The sequence below is a fragment of the Desmodus rotundus genome, chromosome 8 (genome assembly GCF_022682495.2).
Source record: "Desmodus rotundus isolate HL8 chromosome 8, HLdesRot8A.1, whole genome shotgun sequence".
Taxonomy (NCBI): domain Eukaryota; kingdom Metazoa; phylum Chordata; class Mammalia; order Chiroptera; family Phyllostomidae; genus Desmodus; species Desmodus rotundus.
The window spans coordinates 44,826,805-44,834,014 of record NC_071394.1 but is presented as its reverse complement, the minus strand read 5'-3'; the positions used below and the strand labels follow the sequence as shown (position 1 = coordinate 44,834,014).

The 7,210-nt window shown below is 42.5% G+C and overlaps 1 pseudogene; it reads left to right on the top strand.

Annotated features, from left to right (window-relative positions):
• The first annotated feature begins 5,671 nt into the window (after positions 1 to 5,671).
• On the top strand, positions 5,672 to 6,541 carry LOC128781521 (small ribosomal subunit protein uS2-like; annotated as a pseudogene).
• Positions 6,542 to 7,210: the final 669 nt, after the last annotated feature.

Here is a 7,210-nt window from a genome sequence, read left to right as displayed (position 1 = left end):
GTGCCAGAGGCCTTCACTTCTAGCCTTACACCAAGCACCTGGCCAAGCTCTGTGCCCCAGCTATTGTTCTCTGTCCAGTCACATATGCTTTTCTTTACATTCAGATTTGGAAGTGACTTAGTTGTCACAAAGAGGCACATTAACACATTTATTAGAATGAAAATGAATTAGGCTTTCTGAGAGAAGGGGAGTAGGATTCGTCTGACTTGCTTCACAGTTCAGATTTTCTGGTTAGGTTGAATGGCGGATTTAAAAAAGACTAAATGAACTGTGGAGAACCAAGTTTCAATGAAAATACCTTTAAATCAAATAAATATATTTGAACATTGACAAATGTGTGTTGGGATTAATATTGTTTTCCAGCTATTTCTGGAAAAAATCAGCTGAAAGAGGAGGCTGTAAGTCAAAGAGAGGTGGAATGGGTAAGGGCTTTTCAATAGCACTTCTAGAATCTTTTTACTCGAAACCCCAGAGGCCAAGGGAGTGGATCGCTAAGGACTGGTACCATGTTCTTTCTGTGTGATGTGGTTTCCATATATTTACTTTATTCGTTTATTTTCATTTTTTCCTATTTGCTCCCTCACTCCACCTCCACAACCCTCCCCAGAGCTGTCTGCCTGCTCTCCATGAGTCTGTTTTCCATACATTTACTCTACTACACAAATAAATAGGGGGAGAATGCCTCGCCAGCTAGTAGAATCCTTAAAATAGTTGCTGCACATAATCATAGAACCCAGAAGGAATCCCAAACCTGTGTGATATTCCTGTAACAATTCCATGCATTTCTCCATTTATGTATATATGTGAATAAGACATCCTGGGACCAATGTATACTTTTTTAAAGGTACTAGAATGGACACTGAAGCCTGTCTTGGTGTAACAATACATACTTTTTCTCTATAGCTATGTGAACTAATTTTTTAAAGCAACAGCTATCACTAGTATTTATGACCCCTCCCACCACCACTACCACTAACAGTAATAAAATAACGGTAATAATAAGCCAACATAGAATAAATCTAATCCTTTGTGACCTGTGGTCAAAGGAAATAAGAAAATTAACTTATGCACATAATTTTTGACAGAGATGAATGACAGGGTGGCCAATAAAAGACTTTTCAGCACAGAAATATATTAGATGAAAATAGAGATTCTGTGAGATATGCAGAGTTGTAGTTAACTTAGCAAGAAAAAAGGTAACGATGTGAAAGGAGTTGAAGAACTTATTCATGTGTGTTTTAAATGGGTGATGATTGATATCAAATTATTATGTTAATTAAATCCAATGCAGGTATTTCAGTGATAATGTGAAAATTTCATTAAAATCATCAATATTTATAATACTCAAAAAATTGCACCTTTTAGTTAATTTATGATGAAGAATTTTAAATGCCAACCTAAAATATGCAATGTATATGTTTTTCAAATTTCTTTTAAGGAGCTCATCATAACCAATTTGAATCACTGACTTAAAATACAGGCACGTGATCCCTGGGGTTTCAAATGCTCCAGAGGGTGTGTGGGCAATGGAAACCTTGGTGTCCGCCCCTGGGAGAGAGAATGTGTCTTTACACCACGAGGAGGCATTCTGACGTCAGGGCCCAGGGTTCACATTACCGCTTACAGTGCCACTTACAAGCTGGGAGCTGAGAGGCAAGTTAGCTAACTCCTTATCCTGTTCCTCGTAGCCTGCTGATTCCAGCAGGGACAGGAGAAGACTGCACTCTATTACAAACACCAAGGGTCCAGGATATGCCAGTACGGCTCACACCGTGCAGGCAGGAACAAGATCCATTAAGAGGATTGGCTCAGAGGTCAATACATTTGAGTTCTAACTGTCAACTGATGTTAATAGTTTTAATTTTCACTTTTCTTGGAATCCAAGATAAAGTTTCTCAGTCTGATTCCCCCCCTTTTTTTGTGCACAGTCATCTCCAAAACAAAAGTGCTAAAAAGGGATAATGCATGGAAATTATTTTTGTTTTTAGCATAGAGAGAGTTACCAAAAAAAGGGAAGGAAACTTGGCAAAGTATTATAAGGTGCTTCCTTATAGCCTGAAATAGGAACATTAAAAAAAAGGTACCTCACATTGGCACTTTCAGTAACAAATATGCAGTTTATTAAAATGGATCCCCTTCAAGCCCTGAGCCTAAGTGAAGTGGGAACTAAATCAGCTTAGGTAACTGAGACCCTGAAGAGCAAGGAGCAAGCCGTCTGCTTCCTGCAGCAAAGGGCGGCCTTGACTCTCGGAAGAGAAATATATTCTAGTCAATAAAGTAAGTGTGGGAGACATTTGTGCAACATGAGAAGGAGCACTTGCCCTGTGGCCACCTCACTGAGGGCAGTGAACCCGAACCACAGCCCGTTAGTGACAGGGTGGGTCACTAACTTTAATAATAACTTTAATAATAATTAAATTATATTAATTTCCATGTATCAAGCAGGTTTGAATCACCAAATAGTGTAAGTTATGTGCTCACGTCATTAAAAATAATATAGAAAATAGGTTCATTCAAGTACAACTTGATAAAACCTGCTGACAAAAAAAAATCAATTTGATACATTTTAATAACACTATTTTATGATCTATTACAAAATGTCCATTTCTGCAGGAATACCCCTGGGGCTAGGTGGGGATGCACAGCTTGGTGTAAGAAATTTAATTTGTTTCTAAAAGACAGGATGTGACACTTGAAGTCTGAAGAAAGAATATGACTTTCTGATTTTTTAAAAATTAGCACTGCTTTTAACACTGCTTAAAAATTAGCCTTTAACACTGCTTTTCATGGCGTTTTATTTTAGGTGCTAAATCTCAAATATTTCAATTTTCAAATGAAAGGGGATATTTTTTCATTAAATTTGGCTTTCACCTGTGGTCAAACAAAAGTGAGCCAAAAAGATTAATTGAAATGTACTTTATATTGTGAGAAATGCCATTTTTATCTGTGCAGTTCAAAACTCAATTTTTAAAAAAAGTCGTAGATAAGCAATGAATTCTAAGGCTACTACAACTGATTATTGGTCTGACCATTTTCTTCCCAGAAGGATTTTCTGAATTTGCACTACATCATTGTTTCATCAGTAAGCAGCCAGACCAAGGAGTACAAGTACAGAAAGCCGTTGTTTGATTCAGAATTGCCAAAAACAGTAACAGTTTGGGGGTTTGTTTTTTATTTTTTTGCTATAGATCAAGCTTAAAATCTGAGGTGGAGATAAGGTATGATGGGAACAAGGAGTGTGAAATAGGCTGCTGGCCCACCCGCGTGGTTTAAAGACCAGCGCTTCCGTCAGCACCCACACCGTTAGCGTCCTGGGGGCATCTGAGAGCCTCATTCGTCTGTCACCGAATGAAGGCACCTTTCCTCTATATTTCATCGCATGACCCCGCATTTTTCAGCATTATATTTTTTTGTCGTGTTAGATATGAATTTTGCTGAATAGTAAGTGGACAATTCAAATCAAGCAACTTTTCTTATATTTTTAAAGCATTTGAATAACACATGCAAAAGGTAGGGTAAGTCTGGCTGACAGTGGCGTGGTAAGATGATCACTGACGTTTGTAGGATGGTATTCCTTAGACACGGTGAAGAGGAGCCAGGGCACCTTCCACTCGTTTCAGTCGGTCAGCGTATGGACAGAGTCTTCTTTAGGAGCTAAGAGAGTCATAGTCCCTGGAAAGCCTCATTCCTGATTCAGAAGCAAAAGCTCCCCCAAAATGACTATGTAGACGGAGGCAGTGCCAACTCTACAGTCACATCTTACTGATCCATCCACTGACGCAGCAAAAAGATACTTTGACAGCACCACCAGCAGATTTCCAGGAAAATGGCAAACTTGGTTACTTAAAATCTTCTTCAGTGCTTAGCAATGTTGTTGGATTAAAGATCCTTCAACATCCTCGGTCATCACTGAGAAAAGAAAGGGGAATATGCCAAAAGGAAAAGGAAAGCGGAAATCACGACAGTAGGTGGGAAGTGAGTGCTCGAGAGCTCCCAGCGCTGGCGAAGGTTAGGTTTTATTGGTCACACGAGGACTGACTAACTGCAAGGCCTGTGCCTCCAGGGCGGGGGAGCTGGGGCCGATCCTTCACTGACCCCTGGTAAGAGCCCCCTATCGTGTGAAAGAACACAATAGGAAAAAATTCAGTCTACAGACACAGGGAGAAGAAAAGAATTATTTTCGTCTTTGCCCAGGGTTAAGAGAAAACTTGGAAGAGAATTCATATCTATGGGCTTGTCTTCATTTTGCCTGGAGTTTCACCTTATCTTTACGTCCCAAGAATCCACAAAGGGAGAACACAAGTCCCGCCAGGCTGGTGATATTTCAGGGAGACCTATCAAACGCAACTCAAAGCATTTTTAGAGGAACATAATTTGAACCCATTTGGTATATGGTCTCCACCTAGAAAAATGAACTATATCTACTTTATTGCTGAACGATTTGACTTGATGGACACAAATGGCTCTCACCTTTAATTAAGTGCTAACATCCCGGTGGGAAGCAACAGGCTTCTTCCGCAAGTGGTTCCTTCCACCAAGGCAGTGGAGCTCAATAAAGGTTAAAGTGCCTCCACATTCTGGATGAACGGTGGAAGGAAGAGGGTCTCAAGCTTGGAACACGCACACAGAGACACACAGACACACACGTGTTAATTTTGATTTACCCCTCCTCGTGAATCACTGATTGAATATTTATTGTGCAAGAGGAGTTCGTGGAAGTTATATTGGGAGAAATCAACTGGGCTCACAGATTCCATTTTTCCATTTTATTTCTTCCTTCATCTCTCATCTCTTCTTCGTTCTTTCTTTTTAAAACATACATACGCAGCTATGAAACAGACACTTAGTGCATTTGTTTCTTATTAAATATGACCAAAATGACGGCAGTGGCAACAGTGGTGGAAAAATTCTTCTGTGTCCCCACAGTTGAAACATTTGATATTTTGGGAGTGGTGTTTATTTTGGAAAGAGGGTGATGTAAAACTCTAAGGTCATGGGTTAAATCCAAGGAAAGACTCGTTAGCTTTACCCTGGCTCACTGTGTTGAGAAGCATCTTTTGTTCTTTTTCTTTTTCGTTTCTTTCTCTTCTTTTTCTAACTAACTTCATCAGAAATGATTCTTAGGCAGCTGAGTGTAAGTTGATGAGGAAGTTGTAAATATAGAAACAGAGATGAAGAAAACAACATTAACAAACAAAGCCAAATGTGAGGCTGACACCCAGAACATGTAGGGGGAAGCCTAGTTCTCATCCTCTAGTGATATCATGATGCTCTCCCCCACCCCAAACCCCCGCTTTTGTGGGGAATCAGACCAAAGAGTGTGGACAGAAACAAATGTACGGTATGTTATTAGGTGTAACTGCAGCAACTACTCTGGAAAACACAACTCAGATATGACTAGTTCCCTGAAGACCTCTCCTATGCCCACAATAAAGCACCTAGCTCTTTCTCACTTTTCCCAAAAGGAAATCAAACTCCACTGTTAACTGGTCAATGTTTTAGATTTTACTAAAGGTTTTGTGGGGAGACTGAGGAAAGTTACATTGCCATCATAAGCACAACTTAAGAAAAGTCCTCCTTTAAACATACAGTTGTCTTTCCGCTTCAGCTGGAGAGGGGTCAGTGCGGTGTTGTTCTTGGTTCCCACATACCTTACAGGGAAGCTCTCTCAATGTCCGGAGCCCTTGATGTCCTGCAAATGAAGGAGGAGGATGTCCTCTCGTTCCTTGCAGCAGGAACCCACTGAGGTGGCACCAAGCTGGACTTCCAAACGGCACAGTACAAGAGGAAAAGTGATGGCATCCACATCATAAACCTGAAGAGAACCTGGGAGAAGCTTCTGCCGACGGCTCGTGCCATTGTGGCCATCGAAAACCCCGCTGCTGTCAGTGTCACCTCGTCCAGGAACACTGGCCAGTGGGCTGTGCTGAAGCCAGCCACTGCCCCTGCGGCCATCCTACCGCTGAGCACTTCACTCCTGGAACGTTCACTAACCAGGTCCAGACAGGTTTCCTGGAGCCGAGGCTTCCGGTGGGTACCGATCCCAGGGCTGACCACCGGCCTGTCACAGAGCCATCTTATGGCAACCTACCTATCACTGCTCTGTGTCACACAGACTCTCCTCTGCGCTATGGGGACATTGCCATCCCTTGAACATCAAGGGGGCTCACTCAGTAGGTCTGATGCGGTGGATGCTGGCCTGGGGAAGTTCTGTGCATGTGTGTCCAGCCATGGGAAGTCCTGCCTGATCTCTGCTTCTGCAGAGATCCTGAAGAGGTTGAGAAGGAAGAGCAGGCAGCTGCCAAAAAGGCTGTGGCCAGGAAGGCATTTCTGGGGGAATGGACAGCTGCAGCTCCAGAGAGCTGCGCAACCTGCTGCGCAACCTGCGGTCTCAGACTGGCCAGAAGGCGTAGGTGCTCCCTGAGTCTGTCCAGCACTTGCCCACTGAAGCCTGCAGCATGCAGCTGCCACTGAAGACAGGTCTGCAACCCCCATTGCGCAGGCCCCTGAGTGGGTAGGAGCAACCACTGAGTTATCTTAAGCTGTTCTTCCACAAACTCTTAACAGAGTGGAAATAAGGTTGACAGGGAAAAAAATAAAAAAACATGTATTTGCTCCCACAAACCCTCTCACATACCAGCCACCACAGCTCACCCTCACTGCCCTGCCAGCTGCCTAAATATCTTTCACCACCATTTTCCAGGTGGGCTTAATCTCTGAGGACAGTGTGGCATCTAACAAGTGGTAGTGACCATCAGTGTCCTGATATCTTCAATGTGGAGCTGTATTATACCTACCTGTGGTGATGTCTGGTGATGTTCTATTTGCAGTATGTGCCCAATCAAAGTCAACAGATTTCTCTTCCACTGAGAAAAAGCTGCGGGAGATTCAAACAGGTATTTTAGCCATAAATAAACTTACTATTTGTTTAGTAACACAACAAGGTCCAACAGAAATTATTGGAAAACAGTGCAATAAACATAACATTAGAGTGCCAGGGAGTGCAAGTGCCCACAGGGTGAAACCTGTAGCCTGAGAACAATGTTCTGCCCACATGTAGACCCTAAGGTGTGATTAGCTTGCACAATAGAGGCAAGACCAGGCAGATGCCAGGAGAGCCAGAGGCAACTGTGAATCGGCGCCTCTGAGCACTGCAGGTAGGAAGTAGGTTACCAGAGGAATCTGACTTCTGACTGTTGCCCAAGGCTCC